Source organism: Panthera onca, chromosome B4 (genome assembly GCF_046562875.1).
Source record: "Panthera onca isolate mPanOnc1 chromosome B4, mPanOnc1 haplotype 2, whole genome shotgun sequence".
Taxonomy (NCBI): Eukaryota; Metazoa; Chordata; class Mammalia; order Carnivora; family Felidae; genus Panthera; species Panthera onca.
This window is the reverse complement of record NC_138345.1, coordinates 9,457,579-9,477,837: the sequence shown is the minus strand read 5'-3', so window position 1 is coordinate 9,477,837 and position 20,259 is coordinate 9,457,579. Positions and strand designations below refer to the sequence as shown.

Sequence of the window (20,259 nt, the reverse complement as noted above, 5' to 3'; positions counted from 1 at the left end):
AAAATAATGACAAATTTATGCCTCATAAACATTAAATATGTGAAAACCATGAAACATATAAAAACATAAAGGCTAAATTTGCATCAAATTAAGTCTACTTCCAAATAAGAAGTATTGGCAGAGAAAAAAGGGGAAATTTTATACTGGTGAAAGGGTAAATTCAGCAGGAAAACATATAGTCTTAAATGTGCATGTATCTAGTATAAGAATGTCAAAGAATATGAAGCAAAACGGACAGAACTAAAGAGTAAAATGGACCAATTCAAAGTTAGAGTTGGCAATGTTGACTCTTCTCTCAGAAATGGTTTGAACATGTAGACAAGAAATCAATAATGATAGAGAAGATCTGACCTCAGAACATCATACCCAGTAACTGAAAAATATACCTTCTTTTCAAGTGCACATGAAGCAATGACAGATATACCATACTTGGGGCCATAATACATTTCAAACGACTAATGAGAAAAAACATAGAAAAAGGTTACCTCTAATAGGAATGAAAGAGAAGATATCATTACATATTCTCCATACCTTATAGGAATAGGAGAATATTGTCTAAAGTTCCATGTAGCAGATCAAATAAAATTTTACAAATCTGTTGAAAAATTCTACTTACCTTACACAAGAAGAAACAGAAAACCTGAAAACTATTCATTTATTAAAATAATTAGACTTGTAATATTATATCTCCCTACAAAGAAAAGTCAAGACCCAGATATACTGGTGAATCCTATCAAATGAATACTGTCCATTGTTATACAAAGTGTTTTTGAAAATGGAAAATAGAACACTCTCCCAATTTATGAGGCTATAATAACTGTAGTAACAAACACTGACGTGGACATTACAAGAAAAGTAATGCACAGTCCAAAATCTCTTATGATTTAAAGATATACCAACCCAACTGCTCTGTAATACAACTCCCAGGAGTTTAACCAAGAGAAATGAAAACACATATCCCCAAGAGAATGAACTTGATGTTAATAACTGATTTATTAACAATAACCAGAAACTAGCAATAAGAATATGTTTAACAGATGATAGATAAACAACATCTGTACAATAGAATACTACTTATCAGTAAAAAATAAACTGAAAGATATACTCAAACTGAAGATATACTCAAGAAAATAAATGCCTCTTACAGGTATTATATTTAGTAAAGGAAGTCAGATATACAATAATGCAGAGTTTCATTTTGTTAATATCAAGTTCTCTAAGAGCCAAAACTAATCAATGCTGATAGAAACCAGACCAGTGGTTGTGTGGCATGGGGTTGGGGGAGACTGAATGCAAAGGTGTGAAGAAGGCAGTCTGGGGAGAAGGAAATTTTGGGAGTGGCTGTTACACGGACATATATATTTGTTAGCATTGAACTGTACACTTAAATCTAAGCACATTATTGTATATTTTGTATGTAAAATTTATAGTAAAAGTTGTGGAAAACAGAATAGGTGGAATAGTTACAAAAGAAGGACAATCGAAAGAACTGCATATATTTTAAATACAACAATGTAAGTCTGAAGAAAATGGAATATTAACTTTAAAACACAAAGAAGAATATCCTAAACAAATATATGAATTGAAATTCTCTCTGTATAAAATATTATTAATGTCCAATTATTGAGATTTTCATAAAAAGTGAAAATTTAAATATTAGACAAAAACGGTATATATGTCAGGGGAAAGGTGAGTAGAGTTAAAATCTTAGAAACTTGTTTTCTGGAAACAAATTTTGTTTTCTAGAAAGGCTTTACTTTGGTTTTTACCTTTCTTAAGTTAAATATTCATGAAAACTACTTCAACAGTAGTCACAGGAAACAAATAATAATAAAAGAAAGAGAAAAATAGGGAGCTTAAATTTCAAACCAGTAGAGGAAAAACATGGAAGATAAAATAGGCAAACAAACAAAATGAAGAGGTCGTAAGCGAGAAAGAATTCTAATTGTAACTGACACTTATATAGCGATTCCTACAACCCAGGCTGGTTTAATCACTTTATACATATGAACTACCTAGATCACAAAGTGGCTTGATGACCCTTATGGCTTGATGACCATCCTCATATTATAGAGTAGGAAAGTGTGACGCAAAATTTCATAAAGCTACCAAGTGGCAGATTGAAAACTAGGCAGCTTGGTTACAAAACCCGTTCATGAAACCAAAATCTTCTTCTTCCCCAAAAAGTAGAGCAGAAAAAAACCAAAAAGAGAGGGAATGAAAGGAATTCCAAAGTAATGACAATGATAAGTGTACAATTATGTATGATAATTATAACTAATGTTACTGGCAAAAGACAGATTTTCAAGGGGATTTCAAAAGTTACATGTCTATCCCGTTATGAGTGGTATATGTATAGTATGAAAAGCTGAAAGCATAATGAAGGAATAAGATACGTAAAGAAAACAGAAACCAAAATAAATATCAGATAGCTACATCTATATAAAAATATACTTTAAGGCAAAACATATTACGGATAGAGAGAATCACTACATAATAATAAAAGGATTCTATTCCCCTGGATGTTATAGGTCTGCAAACTTGTATGCATCTTATAAAATAGACCCATAAATATAATACAAAAATGAACAAAACTGCTTTTGAGGTTCAGCCCATGCTAACGGTGAATAAATGCTGATGAAGTAATTCAGATAGAAACTTGAGCACCAACTTAGGAAAATTTATGTTGCCCAATATTTTTATGTTTTAATATTACTTGTATGTAGAACTATTTTAATTTTTAATTTTTTAATATTTAAAAAATGTTTATTTATTTTGAGCACGAGTAGGGGAGGGACAGAAAGAGAATCCCAAGTGCAATCTGTGCTGTCAGCGCAGAGCTCGATGTGGGGCTCAAACTCAGGAGTTTTGAGATCATGACCTGAGTCGAAACCAAGAGTAGGACTCTTACCTGACTGAGCCACCCAGGCTCCCCCGACCATCTTGTTTTTAAATATGGCGATGGACACTTTTGCCAATAAGATATTAATTACCTCATTATCATTACTTTTCCCCTAAGTTTTATTTAAAAGGATGGATTACTGGTTTAGAAGTTGTACACAATGCTCAAGGTTCTGATATATATTACCTATATTACTACATTTACCTCCTGAGAAATCAAACTAATTTACATTCAAATGGATATATGAGAATTCTTTACATATTTTCTTTTTTAAAAGGCTTCAACAATATAGATAAAATGGAGTAATGTATATTATTTTAATTTTAATTTGACTTCTAGGTCATTTAAATAAGATTTTTTTCTTACTAGTCATTTATATATCTTATTTGGAGTCTGTTTTCATGTTTTACCAAATTTTCTGTTAGGGTGTTTATGTCCATTTTGACTTGTAGGAGATTTTTATATTAAAGATATTAAAATTTATATTTTGTATATATGTAAAATTTTTATATGTTTTATTTATTTTTTATTTCATTTCATTTTATTTATTTTTTTATTTTATTTATTTTTGAGACAGAGAGAGACAGAGCATGAGCAGGGGAGGGGCAGAGAGAGAGGGAGACACAGAATCTGAAGCAGGTTCCAGGCTCTGAGCTGTCAGCACAGAGCCTGACGCAGGGTTCAAACTCTTGAACTGTGAGATCATGACTTGAGCTGAAGTTAGATGCTTAACCAACTGAACCACCTAGGCACCCCTATCTTTTGTATAAATTATTTAAGTTTTCTGATAACTTGTGTTTGTATAGACAAAGTTTTTTGTTATTAAGAAATTTTTAGGTTTGATGTACTCAAATCTATCAGTTTTTTCTTTTAGTATTTTTTACATCATCATGTTGAAATAATCTCTTACCATTGCAAGATTATATAATGATTTCCATGTATTTCTATGCATGAAAATTAAATATACATCTAAGTTACTCATATTTCAGTAAAAAAAATCACAACAAAAATTATAGTTAGAATTGGGTAAAATAAAATTATAACTGAGTAAAATGAAATTACAAGTCAAAACATGTTGAATATAGTACTAATAGTAAATGGAGGGAAGTTGAGAGTCATGTATATTCATTTTAGGAGATTAATAAACCAAAAGAAAGTATAAAAAGGGTACTAAGTAAGCCAAAGATTAGAAACCAATGGCTTAGAACATAAAGATACTACAGATATTCAAAATTTCAATAGTTGTTTTCTTCAAAAGAATAATAAAACAGAAAAATCTCCTATAAATGAACAATTAGCAACAAAAGGGGACATAATTAAGATAGAGGAGAGATTTAAATAGTTAGAGAATACTGTGAGCAACTCAATGCCATTTAACTAGAAAACTTGGATCAAATAGACAAATTTTTAGAAAAATATAAATTTTTATAGAATGTTCAAGAAGAAATAGCAAGCCTACTCTTATAATAACCCAAGAAACATAATTAGTATTAACGATAATCTCACAGAAAATTTACACACCTCAAATTATTTTGCCAGCAAATTCTACAAAACTTTGAAGGAAAAGATGATTCCAATTTTATTCTATCTCCTCCAGAAAATGGAGGAGATTTCATTTCAACTAATTCCATGCAACTAGCATAATCTTAAAGCCAATCTCAATTGTGATCCTATATCCAAAACTCCTTAAAACAGCCTAATGCAATATCCCCCCCCCCCCCAACAAAAAAATTACGAACTCCCCTGGATGTGTCTCTATTTACTTGAAGTACCACTGAATTTTGCAACCAACTGACCACTACAGGTGGCCAAACTCTGCACCTATGTTTCAAAGATTCCTACATCTGCTGGCTTCTGGCTGGCTCCAGCCAGTGGGAGGCACTGGAAGGGAGATAGGAGAGTAGAAGGATAGGGAAAGCCAGGATGCTTCTCCCTGGCTTTATTTTGGATGAACTTTCTAGTAGCAAATGACTCTCCTGTGTCTCCAGCTGTCACTAGCTGGCCTTGCCATGACTCCACTTTCACTGAGTATTCCCCAGGGCAGGTGCCTCCTTGTCCCATTTGGCTTCTGCCTATTCTATCACCTTTGTAGCCAACCCCCTGGTATAAACTGTCTCTATTATGATGCAAGAAGTCAAGTTACATTTTAATGAGGAGTGTAATCACCACATTAACATATTTTAAAAGACATTTATATAATCATCTTAATAAATGTAAAAATAACTTAATTTCAACCCTGACTCATGTTTAAAATTCTTAGAAAACTAAAGCACTTCTAACTAAATAAAAGATAGCTTACAAAAAACATCATTCTTAATGGTGAAACCTTAAAAAAATTCCTAGGGAATGTTTAATATCATCATATCTTTTCATCTTTGTATTAGATGCACTAGATCCTAAAACTTAGAAAGTAGATGCAGAGGTATAAGAATGAGAAAGAAACAAATTCTCTTATTCACAGAAGATATAAGTGTGTATAAAGAACATAGGAATTAATATAATAATTATTATCAACAATAAAGATGTTTGGAAATGAAGCTGCTAAAGAAATAAGTAGAACAAAATTTGTGCAAGACAGGAATGAAAAAAACATGATAATTTTATTAAAATGTTATAAAACAATCTAAAAAAAGAAAGATATGTGTATTCATTAATTGGAAGCCTCGGTATTATATTTAATTTTTCCTCAAATTGATCTATAGATTTAATGATATTTTGATCAAAATTCCAAAAGAACATTACGTGGGGCTTTGTAAGTTGATTCTTAAATTTATACAGAGGACTCAAAGGCCAAAATCTGCCAAGAAATTTCTAACAAAGAATAAGATGTGAATATATGTGTAGGATTGCTTTACCAGGCATCAAGACCTATTATTAAGCAGTAGACAGTGTGGTACTTGCTCAGGGATAGAGAAATTGATCAATGGAACAACATACGGAACTTAGAAATAGTTCCATCCATCCATGAAAACTGATGTCCCTTTTCACACCGACTTTGCAATAAAATAGGTCATTTAAGTTCAAGCTTACATTCTGTGGGATTCTATGTCAGTAACATTCAGAGCATTCTCTAAACCCTCTCAGGATAGTACTGGCAGACACATTGGGAGTGTATAAGAAAAATCCATATCCTGATTCAGCACCAGTTCTGGTAAGAATGAATTACTGGTCCTCTAGGATAGAAGAGGTCTAATATAACAGATTTTACCCCCAAGTGGCTGGCTCACCTCCTTGCATTATGATACCATGTTGAGAGCTCAGGTTTGGTCTCTGCCACTGGCAGGGTTGGATATTTAAGAGCAGCAAAAGGTAGTTGAACGTGAATGAGGAAGAGCCTTGGTGAAAAGCAGTCACTGGGCTCACACTTAGCCTCATCTCTATCACTTAGCTTCTCCACGTATGGGTCAATGGTGCAAGGACAAAAAACTGGCCAAGGACAGAGTCTGCCTGATATTTACCTCCAAACCTAACCTATCTAGCTATTGAGTGCTTTCTTTTCTGGTAGGTTTTGGCTTCATGGATCCATCGCATGTCTATTTTCCTCTTCTTTGTTTTCAGTTTTTCAGTGTGGTTGCTTCCTGGCCTTTACCAATCAGCCAAGTCATTGCTTCACGTCATTTATTCATGTATCTTCTCACTTGAGATTACTTCTCCTCATACCAAAGTGACGACCAAGTCTACTGTCTGTGGCTCTATGAATAGATTTTCCACCATGATTCTTGGAGGTCATTCCTGATTAGGTCTATAGGTCAATGCATCTCTGTACCAACATATTGAACTAAATCGTTTTTGAGGCAATGCTTTTTTTTTCCTCCTTTTTTTTAGGGAATACTCTGGGAGGCCATGGTTGTGTACTGGGGAAAGCCATCAATACAACAAATGTTGGTGATATGGGCATCTGTTCTTTTCATTTTGGGGGCCATCTGGACCTGCTAATGACACATTCTGAATGTATAATTTTTATTGTAAGATGGATTATGATTGCATTTGTGCAACCTTATAACTTGGTGAATTTAAGCATACCCAGTTTTTTAATGTATTGTAGTGTGTTTTTAGTCAATTGATGTCCCATGATTAGGCATTTGCCAAATACTTGCACCAGGTAGCTTGCCAGGAGCTGCTTCTCAAACATATGCAGAGAACCCTAGTGTTCTCTGCAGTGACTTACCTAGTGGAGTCAGCCAGAGGCTTTATACAGTATCTTATCTACCACAGATACCTCCAACACCATTGTACCTGCCAGATCATATCATCTGAACCTGTGGCAAAGTTCTCTCTTGCTCTGTACAATTAAAACTGACAGAGTTTTGAATTTTCAATACATAGATCCAAGCACCAGGTATAAATATGCTATATGCTGCCTCCAAAACCCAAAGAAAACCACCAAACCTGGGGTGGTATCTCTTCCTCAGTGATAAAGGGCAGAAGTTCAACATCTAGTCCTTTTCCCTACATGAGTATCAGAACAGGTCCCAGATTATTGGAATCGTATGAAGATGCTGAATCTTGTAGGGCACATGTAAACACTATGGCATATTACCCACCTTTACAGGCCATCTAGATTCTGATGATATCCTCATCAGGGCATTAATATGATGCGATCAATACAGTGGCCAAGATGTTTTACAGAATGACAAGATCATCAAAATTTCAATAGAGTATATTGTGACAAAGAGCAAGAGGGCCGGCAGCCTTGGAGCCAGAAAGTGATTGTGTACTGTTATTCTCCCCACGTAAAGGCAAATAGCTTTGATCCTCTTTACCTATGGATATCGAAAATAATTCTCTATCAGTTGGCATTCACCGTATCAATAGCCAAAAATCCAAAGTGTCAAAATCTGTGATGATCTGTCTCATCAGCAGAGATTAGAGCTACAACTTGGTTAGGTTTATAGTAATCCACAATCACCAGTCATAATACATATAATTTTTTTTCACAGAGGCCATAAAGATGAATAGAGTAAGAATATAACAGAGGCCCTTTGACTGGTAAGTGATCCAATTCTAGAATTCCATCTTGAATGTAGGCTTTCTAATTGGCTTAGAAATTAGAAATTGGCTTTCTGTTGCCATGAAAGCAAAACACAGAACAATTCCTTGAGTGTACGTAGATAATTTGAGAAGGGTTCCTAAGAAGCAGAAATAGGAAGTGGAAAAATTAGATACGGAAAGAATTCAATTAATTACAAAATGCATTAATTAGCTGTTTATGGTCATGGATAACAGGGGTTCAAGCCTTCTAGTAGCTCTCTGAGGGACCATGTACCACACACATTAGAATTATCCCATGGGTTGTCCCTGAGAGTGTTTATACCCCCCACATTTTTTTTCCTGCACAGTTGAAAAGACTTCTGTGGCTTTGGAAGAAGGCTGGAGGCTCCAAAGCATATACCTCAGCAAGGTCTTTGTGTGGGAGGTTGGCAACATACTGCACCATAAGGATGCAGGCATAGCTATGAGGAGATCATGTTGACTGGATGGCAGTGACATGGTAAGTTACAGTCATTTGCAACACTCAGACATGTATACAAATGTTCTTCTAGTACGATGGTCCCACCGGGTCTTAATCCACCATATTGCACGGATGCAACAACAGCTCTGGTTGTCATGAAATATATTCACAAATATTTGGATCCTTCCTCTATGTAGGCACAGAAGAGGATTATACTTCCCTGCCCTTTCTGAAGTGAGGCAAAGCTATTTGATATGCTTTGGCCAGTGAAAGGTGAGTAAAAGTTTGTGTGCATCACTTCTGGATGGTAACTTTGAGCCCATGTTTTAGTAGCCATGTTTGCTTCCCATTGCCATGCTGATAGTGTAAGTGTTGATGTGCAGTCTGTCCCTGAGAATACATCCTGCTTAACTGACTTGTGCTGAAGAAATAAAACTTTGGTTGTATTAAGCCACTGAAAATTTGAGGTTATGTGAAATCTGAATCCACTCCCTACGATTGGCAAACTATGGGCACAGCCTAAATCTGGCTCACTCCCTGTTTTGATTAATAAAGTTTTATTGGTACTCAGCCACATCCACTCATATATGTATTATATATTGTTGCTCTAATGCTACAATGGCAGAATTGAGAATGTCCCTTATGGCTCCCAAAGCCTAAAATATTTACTATCTGGCCTTTAACCAAAAAAGTTTGTTGTCCCTGGTGTAACTATTCTATTATACAAAATGAACAAAAATGTCTGAAATCCAATAGAGCCCCAAATTGATTAATAATGAGAATCATTATTTGGTTTTCTAAGTCACTGAATTTTGGAGGATTAGTTATGCAGCATTATTGTTTCAATAGCTAGTGGATAAAATCACTGCATGATTTTAATTTTATAAAGTTCAAACATGGATAAAACTTATCAATGGTATTTGAAGTCAGGGTAGTGGTAACCCTTTGAGGGTTGTGACTGTAGGAGGCCACAGAGTTGACTGCTATTATGTTCTAGTTCTTGATTCATGTACAAGTTCCATGGGAGTGTTCAGTTTTTGGAAATTCACCAAGCTGTTTACTGATGATTTTTACGTTTTCTTATGCATGTTATTACTTCAAAAAAAGTTAAAAAGAGGAATGAATAATATTTACATGCTATTTATATTGAATGACTTTCAAGGTACTTTGTCAACAGAAAAATGCAATTTATAGAATAGTCAATGTGAATAGTTTGCAACCATTTGTATAAACCCAAAAGGTAGATATATATACATAACTTTGGTATATAAATAAAATATATCTGGAATGATAAATGTAGTTGCGTCTAGAGAAGATAATTAGGAGGTACAAGTGAAAATTAACTTTTCACGGTGGAACAATCCCCCCCCTTTTTTTTACTGTTTTGAATTTTTTTCCATGTACATAAAATAACTTTTAAAGAGTTAGAAATATCAAAACTAAAATTATAATGTATGTTGCTTCTTGGGCTGTTGGCTAAAATCAAGTGTATCTGTTCTTATCAGTTTAAAATTATAATGCATATATGTCCAATGCTATTATATATTCTCTTCTATTACATGTTTAGTAGTTTCTAATCTTTAAGATTACTATTACTTATATAACAATGCAATTAATATCCTTGTTTGTAAATCTTTACTTTTTGGATGATTTCTTCAACATAAATTTCTAAAAAAGAGGGTGACTGGGTCCAGCAATGAATGATAGTTAGATACCCCTGAAAATGGAATGAGTTAATTACTGACATGGACACTTTCATCTTACAGTATCTTCTCCCAATATATAGGTGAAAATAATACTCAGTACTTTAAGTAAAAGTTTAAAGTTTGGATAAACAACCTAGAAAGTTTTAGGAGCAGATTTTTAAAAACAGAGCTCTTTGGATGATTTATAATCATTTTGTTTTGTGCCGCTACTTAATATTGTTTTACAATTCTTTTTCATTGTCTCTCATCTTGCTTTTTAAAGTTAAGAGTGTTATTTCAGGAGGTATGAACCTAAAAGCTGATTTTCCTGATGGAAGAAAGAGTGGGGGTTAAGTAATATTAACTATTATATAAACGAATCACTTGTTAGCTTAAGAATCAATACTTGTGATACATACACAGACACACAAAAAGGTGTACAAGTTTTTGGTGCATTAAAGTATATGGCGAAGAGGGGCTTCTTTTCCTCTTGGATAATTCAATTTTCACAATAGGTAATGTGAATTTATATATATATATATACGTATATGTATATATGTATATATATATACACATACATATATATATACACACACATTGTATATATATATATACAATTTATATATATATATATAAAGTTTTATGCTATATATAAATTATGCTATATATAAAATTATATAATTTATACTTGCCTTAAAAACAGGGAGGGGGACAAAACAGAAGAGACTCATAAATGAGAACAAACTGAGGGTTACGGGAGGGGTTGTGGAGGGGGGATCGGCTAAATACATAACGGGGACTAAGGAATCTACTCTTGAAATCATTGTTGCACTATATGCTAACTAATTTGGATGTGAATTTAAAAAAATAAAAAATAAAACAAGTTAAAAAAATAAAGTCTAAGTTGCAGATAAAAAAATAATATATATTTGCCTTAAAATGATCTTCATTTCTTTATCTGTACTGAGGAAACAGATCTGGTTGTATCTTGTATTATTTCCATTGCTGAGAGTTCCTTTTCTGTCAGTTTCTCCTGTCTCTACACAATTTCTCTTGGCAGAGAATGATATTGCTGTCATTTTCCTGATCACTAATCGGGATTATAAATCTTAATTCTTCTCTAGTGTTTTGCCAATGGACTAATTTATTTTCTGCCATGCATGTGATCATGCCCTAAGGGGTGTCATGCAATGTCTATATAATCAAAATGTCTGGTATAAAAATCACTGCATATTTTTATTTTCCTAGAGAAACAAAAATTCTCCAGATTTTAATGCATTAGCACTGTGGTGACCTTTGTTTAATCCTCTTAAAAAATGATTGGAAAAGCAATCAGGACAAAGAAAGTATAGCTGTTACATCTCCTTGTGATCATGTTGTTAAGAATTTGATATCTTTCACTTCAGAAGTAAAATAGAACCGAATTACTTTCTTCTCTACAACTAGTTATGAGCCATCAATGCAAAGGTGATATTACTGATTCTCTAACATACTCCTTTTGACAAAATCTTGCTGGGCGGCTGGGTGGCTAAGTCAGTTAAGTACTGGACTCTTGATATCGGCTCAGCTCATGATCTTGCTGCCGTGAGACTGAGCCCCACATCGGGCTCCATGTGCTGGGTGAAGAGCCTGCTTGGAATTCTCTCTCTCCTTCTCTTTCTGCCCCTGCCTCCCCTCCCCCCCAAAATAAATACATAAACATAAAAAAAAAAACCTTGCATGATATGGTCAGGATACAAGTAGCTGGTGTCCTTCTAACATGAGAAACGGACTGCAGGACACAGAATCAAGAATTCTAGGTGTCGGTACCAATTCCTCCCCTGGGAAATACCGTGCAAATCACCCACCTCTCGCAGAGTGTGTTTTCGAAGAAAGCAGCATTCTTGTGTTACCACTGAATTTTTTCTTGTTCATAATATGGATACTAAAGTCATGCTTTTGCATTCACATTATTGATAGGAATATTTGGAGGTAAGGCAAGTTTCCATAGAAGGGTTTTGAAGACGCAAAGAAGCAGACATTGTTACACACAGCTTATATCCTCAGAAAAGACCTCAGTTGTTGGGGGTGCTCAAGTCCTCTGTGTACATAAATCAGTAGAAGAGAACAGTTTGGGATTCGGAGGAGAGAAGAGATAACTGAAAGAAAACATGAATTTGTGATCAATTCTAGTTTTCTAGAGTTTTCTAGTAAAAGTCAGGGGTCTCAGAATTTTTAAGGCATTTGTTTGTGGAGTGACATTAAAAAGCAAAGTCAGTTTTCTCCTATGATAAATGAAGAAACTGGACAATATCAACTGTTAGGGTCCTGTCCTGATATGGCATATATTCTGTACTATTTTAACATCCCTTAAGATTGTGCTTCACTTGCTGGGATATTTAAGTGCCTTGGCCATATTCTCTGAGATTTTCTGTTGGCACAAACAAATTAGGCTATTTGGGCCCAAAGGAGATGACTTGGAAACACATGTTAGAAATTGCAGCCTGTGTAGTTCCCAACAGTTCTGTGAAAATCTCACTGTAACAATATTCTTTGACTCAAGCCATAGCATCAAATTATAAGTGATTATCTTAGCATAAAACTTTACCTTCTGTTATACAGAGACAGATCAGCTTAGAAACGCTAAAAGAAATGTTGGTGGGGCTAAAAAGATGCTCAGGTCTATAATTCTGGCACATTATGCATTGCTCGTAGACCTATTTCACTCAGATATATCCCTTTAGGAATGTGGCCTATTCTCATGCATTTTCAGACATATCCAACAGGGCATCCACATAAGGAGACAGTCTGTTATATTAAGTGGGGTAATTTCAGCTGTTTTAACAAATAATACCCAAACTTTCAGTAGTTCAACCCTGCTGAGGTTTATTTCTTGCTCAAGTAACAGTGGAATGTAGATGTTTGTGGACTATGAAAAACTTTGCTCTGTGTTATGATATGGGGACCTACACCCTTTTCCACGTGCAGCCCCCTACTGTCCTTCATGGCCATAGAGTCCTCTGCTTCCTGCCAATGGACAAGGGGAAAGAGTATAGAGAAACAACAGCATTTTTTAACCCCTTGGGCTGGAGGCAGCACATACATCATTTCTGTTCCTTTTCTAGTCAAAATTAAAGGGCAGCTGGGAAATGCAGTCCCTGGCTGGTCCTTACTTTCCAGAGGCGGGAAAGCATGGATGTCAACAGCTATCTCTGTCCCATCCAATATATCAGTTAATATTAGGAGGCTTTTGTTAAGCCTGTCCTTTAACGTTCAGGCCACTGTGTTTCTTTATTAAGTGGCCACCCACACATTAGTCTTTACCAACTTCATTAAACCATAAGTGGAATTTTTGGCTGAGGTCTGTCCCAAGATTGACAACAATGTTCCTCCATTTATGACTTGAATGACTCTCATTACATTCATTACGAAAATAAGGAGGCATGCCAGAAGCAAAGTGGTTATTAGACAAAGCATTCCTGGATGAATTTATATGAAGACAGTCTTTCCAAGCAGATTGCTTCCCTTTTTGATTATTAACGCAAAGTTCCTGTTCAATAATGGACAGAAGAGCACTATCCATGTCATTAGGAGACCCGGTACTAAATCGCTTCCCTCTTCTGACCTCAGTTTCCTCAATGCAAATAAAGAGTTTAGACTGAACAATCTCCAAGTTCTCTTTATACTTGAGGGGAACATATAATATTGCTTGCATACCTCAGACCTTAGAAATTCTGCTCTCGTCTTGCGGTCATTCACACTGACGATTTTATTCACACTGGCTCTGCTCATGTCTGACTCTCTTTGCCAGGGTGATCTGTCAACCACTTCCTAGCCCCCAGCAGCTCTGTTGCAGAGTTTTTGATCATGAAACATCCTTTACCTGCCACTATTTCAGTATCTGGAATCTGGCCTATATGCCCATATTCATAATCAGTTTCTTGAAGCTTTATGTTCGAGCTTATGATAACTGAGCTACTTAACCCTTTAAAATATATTCCCCAGGTAAATATCACTCTTTTCTCTTCGAATCTAACTTAATGGCCATGAACGTGATGCATTTGATGGGACCATCTGTTTTTTTCTTCTGCCAAAGACACTCTGCACATTTTGGCAGCTTCCCTATGTGTACTCAATAACTCATGCCAAGTACAGTTGGAATGCTTCATGAGTCCAAAGTCTGAAAACAACTGAACCCAGCAGTGCTCATCTGAAACGGAGTGTTGATTTGCGGTGAGTCAGGTACCACAGGCCTATATGTCTTAAGGTCTGGAGAAGCAGCAGAAAGATAATGTTAATGTGCTAACTATCCCTGGTTGACGATGGAGAAGTTATTGAAATTTATAGAATAGTGACATTTATGAGATTTTATTTCCAGAGGTCTGTGCCTCCATTTTGGGATTTACAACTTCCATCCACATAAACACCACTGTGATCTCTTTTGTACACATAACCCTGTACACACCGGGACACAGCTGTTTGGTTCAGGAGCGGGTACCTGACTCATGCTGGCTGAAGCTCTGCCCCTCCAGGAGGTAGCTATATTGAGAACCCAGACGGTGCCTCTAAGAAAAACAGCTTGGCTGTTACAGGTCATCATGAGTCTTGTCATAGAGACTAGACAAAGAAAGGTAGCCTGTTTTTAGTAAGGGGTAGGGGGGAGGAAGGAGACGGAAAAACAGTGAAGAACAGAAACCTAGGTAAGAAGACAGAATTCAATACCATTTGCGCTTCTGGTTTTTCCTGAGCCCAACCATACTCCTCTGCTTTAATTCCATGAGATATTAGGCTATTTTCAAGAGAACCTCCTTTATTTGCATAAGCAAGTTATGTCACTTGCAAACTGACTATTAAAGTATATCTACAGGAAAAGAAAAAAGTTAGTATCCTTCCAGTCAATATGATGCTTGAATCATATATTAATTATTGTTGAAGAATCCAGATTAAAAAAAATCAAATTTGAGGTTTGCTCTTTATATAGGATCAATTATTCAAATTGTGGCAGTTTTCATAGTTTACCTGTCATCTGAATAGTATATATTTCCTATATGTCCAGATTCTGGAGAGTTGATCTTGGAAAATGTTTACATGTTTAAGCTGGACTTTTAATATTTCATTGGATAACGGATTGGGATGCAATTGGTTTTTTTATGTCTTAACATTAAATTTTCTCACCATAATCTTACAAGTCTTACAAGTTACTCTTACTCAATACTCATTACAGTTCTCATTTGTATAAGAGAAAAACCAACCACAGAAGTCAGCATTACAAAGAATACAAAGCATGCAAAGAATGTCTGAGAAATCAGCTTAAAATAACGCCTTATTTTAAGCTTATTTTTAATGCTGGTATTCGATTTGTTCAGAATGTAGAAAAGAGGGGCGCCTGGGTGGCTCAGTCAGGTAAGTGTCCGACTTCGGCTCAGGTCATGATCTCACGGTTCGTGGGTTCGAGTCCCACATCAGGCTCTGTGCTGACAGCTCAGAGCCTGGAGCCTGTTTCAGATTCTGTGTCTCCTTCTTTCTCTGCCCCTCCCCTACTCGCACTCTGTCTCCCTCTCTCTCAAAAATAAATAAACATTAAAAAAATTAAAAAAAAAACCAGAATGTAGAAAAGAATGGGTTAGCCAAAGAGGGAAACATTATTCCTAATTTCTATCATCAAAAATTCACATCATATCAGTGACAAAGTCTTTTAAAACTTAATTAGTTACATAAATAATATACCTTAAAAAAAAAAGTTAAAGTACTACCAGGGTCTTGGTATTAGCATCTAGGAAAACTGAATGTCAAACTAGGGCAAATGTAGCTTATGCACTATATTTTGATTAACTCTTGATAGTGATTTTATAAACATTGATAATATATGTTCACATTTTAACGAACCTGCTAAATTACATTTTTCTTCTGCTTTTTGTTCCATTACGTTTACCTTGTTTTAAGTAGTACAGCCCTTTTAGGGACCGTACCCTTTTCCAAGCCAGGAATCCATCCACCACTGAGGTGTTAGTATGATGCTATGAAGGGTCTTTATCTTTTGACATGGAGCTCTGTGTTAGAATTCCAGCTTCAGACATTACTAAATGTTTGTCTTTGGGAATGTCATTTCACCTCCCCAAAGCTTATTTTGTTCATCTCCAGTATGATAATGAAATTTGACTTGAAATGTGATTGCAGAATTAAAGGTAAGGGCACAAAACACTAAATACGCAGTCGGCAGCAATTACTATTCACTGGTATCCTCGAACAGAATAGGAATCCTCTTTGGCCCCCACAGAAGTTTTCATAAATGAATTGGTTCATCCCATTCTTGATATCCAACAGAATGACTCCTTCAGAGCAAATGGAAAAAAAAAAATTTCTCCTTTTCTGCGTATTCCCATGGAATCAGTGATTTGCATAGGAGCAGAGATCCTGTTATGGGTACCATTCACGGTGAGAGCAGAGGATGTAGAGATGGAACCCTTCTTACCTCTGTGACGTTACAGAAGGCTTAATCAAGAAACCTCCCATCCTCTGCTTTCCTGTAGAGATTTGCTGAAAGATTACCCAGATACTTTGTGTTCTTTTGATAATAAACTGTCAGCAGGGTTGAATTCTTCAATTTATTATCTGTTTTGACCTTCTATTACTACGCATATATTAATGAGAAAGTGTCTTAGTCCGTTCAGGCTGCTGTAACAGAATACCATAGATGGGGTGGCTCATAAACAACAGAAATGCATTTCTCGCAGTTCTGGAGGCTGGAAAGTCCAAGATCAAGGCTCTGGCAGATTTATGTGTGATGACAGCCCGCTTCCTGGTTCATAGAGGACAGTCTTTTCATTGTGTCCTCACACAGAACATGGTAGAGTGGCACCTCTTCTATAATGGCACTAATCCCATTCAGGAGGGCTCTATCCTAATATTTCCCAAAGGCCCTACCTCCTAATATTGTCACTTCAGAGCTTAGGATTTCAACATAGGAGTTTTGAGGGGACACAAACATCCAGTCTATAGTAGGAAGAAAGCAAGATAGTTGTTAGCTTTTTTCCCCCACCTCTCGAAGAATGACACAGAAAACCATATTTCTATTTGGTCAAACAATCAGAAAGTAGAAAAATGTATATGCATTTTTAAAGGAGATTTTCTTATTCTCTAATTTTTCTTACTAAAAATGTGATGTTAAAAAGAAAAGCACATTCCACATTGATGAATGAAAATAGCCTTTGAATGATGGATTAGGAAATGTATGGCATTCATTCTATAAAAATGTCTCATGGTAGAAAATACATTTGCTCAATACCAAGGTTTTCAATTATTATCAAATAAAACATCTGAGTCATGTCTTTCACTACTAAAGTCAAGAAAGGCAAGAGTGTCCTGTTTATTGTGATTCATAGAGAGTTTAGCAGATTCATCATGGCTGGCTCTATTCAAATTTATCATTGAGCATTCAAAAACAATTTTCAAAGCAAATTTTCTATTTCTTCCAATGTAAATCTGTACAAACAAACCATCATGATTTTTAAGGGTTCAAACATTCATTATAAATACCTATTCTGCACGTGTTTTAATTTTACTATTCCTTACAGAGTTAACCTTTATTTTGCTTACTAAGAGCATGTCAGGTTAGAACAGTGGCAGGCACATAGTAGGCGCTCCAAACTATTGCTTGAGTTACCTTTATCTTTATGCTAGAAATGTGTATTTTGACCTTCTGTATTTGAAAACCTGTGTTTTATCTCCACAGATTTTATCAATTAGTTCAGTTATGATTATTTACTTGTCTGTTTTACTAGGTTCCCACAAAAAGGGAAGTGCACAAAGTTAGGTGTAACCAAGAGAGAGACAGAAGGAATGGGTTTCTGTATTATTTCTCAAGCAGTGTGCACCAGTGTAAAATACCATGAAACTTTATTTGTTTTCTATTAATTTAACAAATCAAATTTTATATTAGGTGAATCATTTACTGGACTTTACAAAATTCATCTTGACCAAATTACACAATTGTAGGATGTATATACCACTCATTTCTTCCTCATATACCCTGCCAATTACTTTTCTACTTTGTTGAACTTTCCTTTTCTTTGTTTCCTTTTTATTTCTTTTACTTACACATTAGGTCATGTTTCATTTAGTTTAAAAAACCTCCCTCTCCTCTAACAATTTAAGGATCTTGAGGAGATCAATATACTCCATTAAAACTTACCAATAGTTGACTTATTTGCCATTAGTAATTCAGAAGTGTGTTGTTATGACAATGCAGAGGCATGAAAAAAATATTTAAAAGGCAATTTTTTATCATGATGAGAGCCCTTCAAATGCATATTCACATGGCCATTTTACCCTTTGCTCCACTGCTTGGAGATTTGAGGTATTAAAAAAATAGCAAAAAGCAGCAGAAATAAATTTACATTGTTTGCAGGAAAGAGGCACTGTCCTTGGAAGTTATTCATCTTTATCAAAAGGATAGGGCAGGGTAAATTGTTCCTTGTAGCATATGACAACAGAGGTACAAAAATGAAACGTCAGGATGTGACTAACATGGTAAAGAAGGGAGACGGTCTAGTGAAACCACCGTTGCTCAATGACCAGATATGTGGTTCTTAAGTTTTACAGGTCTTTTAAATTTTTTTAATTTTATTTTTAAGTTTTACAAGTCTTAGGTCAAAGAATCTAGGTCCCATCATGAAAGAAAAAAGCTTTTGCTTTTTTTTTTAAGATTAGCATACTTGTTTATTTATGTGATTTTTGTTAATTGCCTCAATAATGGCTATGCTAATTCTGCCTTACCTAGTTTACTTTGGTTTACTATCACCCGTTTATGTTCCACAATTGGAGAATCACTGTCAAGAGACATTCTGGGTCCTAAGGACTTAATATCCCAAATTCCACTTTGATGATGCCAACTGATCAAACAGGAAGCAAAGCCCCAAGAAAGTAGACTTAAATGGGATTACAAGAAGCATTAATTCAATGTGGGGAAATGGAGGCCATCACAGATGGACGCAGTGTACCAAAAACAAAGTGTGAAAGATTAAAAGAATAATTCAGATTTTCCTAACTAGAGACAATTGTGTCCTAACAGGCAGTCCAAATATCAAGAGACAGATAGAGGAAGTAGACACAATAATAGTAATAACATAGCAGTAACTGTAGCAGCAGTAATTGTGAAAGCAAGAAGCCCTAGGCACTAGGAATCTGGTGTTTACAAAGGCACAGAGCATCTGAGTACAGTTTATAGTCAGATCTTTCTGGAAACCCTACGGGAAGAAGATATCCGACAGGATGGTGGCAGGTGGGACCTGGGGAGACCAGGACAATGACTATCTCTCCCATTTACAGTGACAAATTTTACAAACCTTCAGAATGTATCTGTCACAGGAAGTTCAAGGAGAGTCACATCTATGAATTTCTTTTGAGTTCAAATTTAGTTTTTAGTAAGACAATATGCACCACAGGGTTGATTTTTTAAAAAAAAAAAATCTATGTCTTTCGCAAGTAACACTTAAATAATATACACTTCGGGGCGCCTTGGTGGCTCAGTCAGTTGAGAATAGGACTCTTGATTTTGGTTCAGGTCATGATCCCCGGGTCCTGGGATCAAGCCCCATGTCGGCCTCTGCTGGTAGTGCAGAACTTGCTTGGGATTCTCCCTCTTCTCTCTCTCTGCTTCTCCCCTGCTCATTCTCACTGTCTCTCAAAATAAATAAATAAACTTAAAAATATATCTATTTAGAAGAATATAAATGATTGAACTCAAATGGATTCAACTGGTTACATGGCAATGATCTAGAAACCTGGCAAGTACTGCTTTAGTTGATTCTTCAGGCTACATGTTAGAGCTGGAATAGGAAGGTTTAGGGCATAGGCCTTAATGTGTCTCCTGCCTTATGCTGCTAGAGATAACATGCAACAAGAGTAGCTTTGTTGGGGTGTGTGTATATATATATCTACACACACACAAATATATATTGCATATATTTGTGTCATTTCACAGGAGAACCACAGTACCCGCACACACACATCCATGTGCATATACACACACTCACGATCCTATCTATATCAGTACCCACTGAGACCATTTCTTCTCCCTCTTCCTTTATGTTCCTCTTCACAAGAGGAAAGAAAAAAAAAGTCATGCAGTATAAAATAACATTTGTTAATCTCTTCTCAAATTTGGAATTAGTCCAGAAAATCCAAGAGGAAGTTCAACTCACCCACAGTCTAGCTGCGGAAACTACCCCATGTGACTTCCC

General features: G+C 35.5%; 1 long non-coding RNA gene across 2 annotated transcripts in view; it reads left to right on the top strand.

Annotated features, from left to right (window-relative positions):
• LOC132695101 (uncharacterized) overlaps nt 1-20,259 on the top strand; it is a 57,191-nt gene that overhangs the window by 11,367 nt on the left and 25,565 nt on the right. Inside the window, exons 2-4 of one of the 2 annotated variants that reach the window (XR_009617726.3) lie at nt 7,843-7,891; nt 8,552-8,627; nt 11,486-13,734. This is a non-coding gene — a long non-coding RNA (uncharacterized LOC132695101). Of the gene's footprint in view, nt 1-7,842; nt 7,892-8,551; nt 8,628-11,485; nt 13,735-20,259 lie in introns of those variants that run through there. The other variant, XR_009617725.3, reaches the window with a different exon arrangement.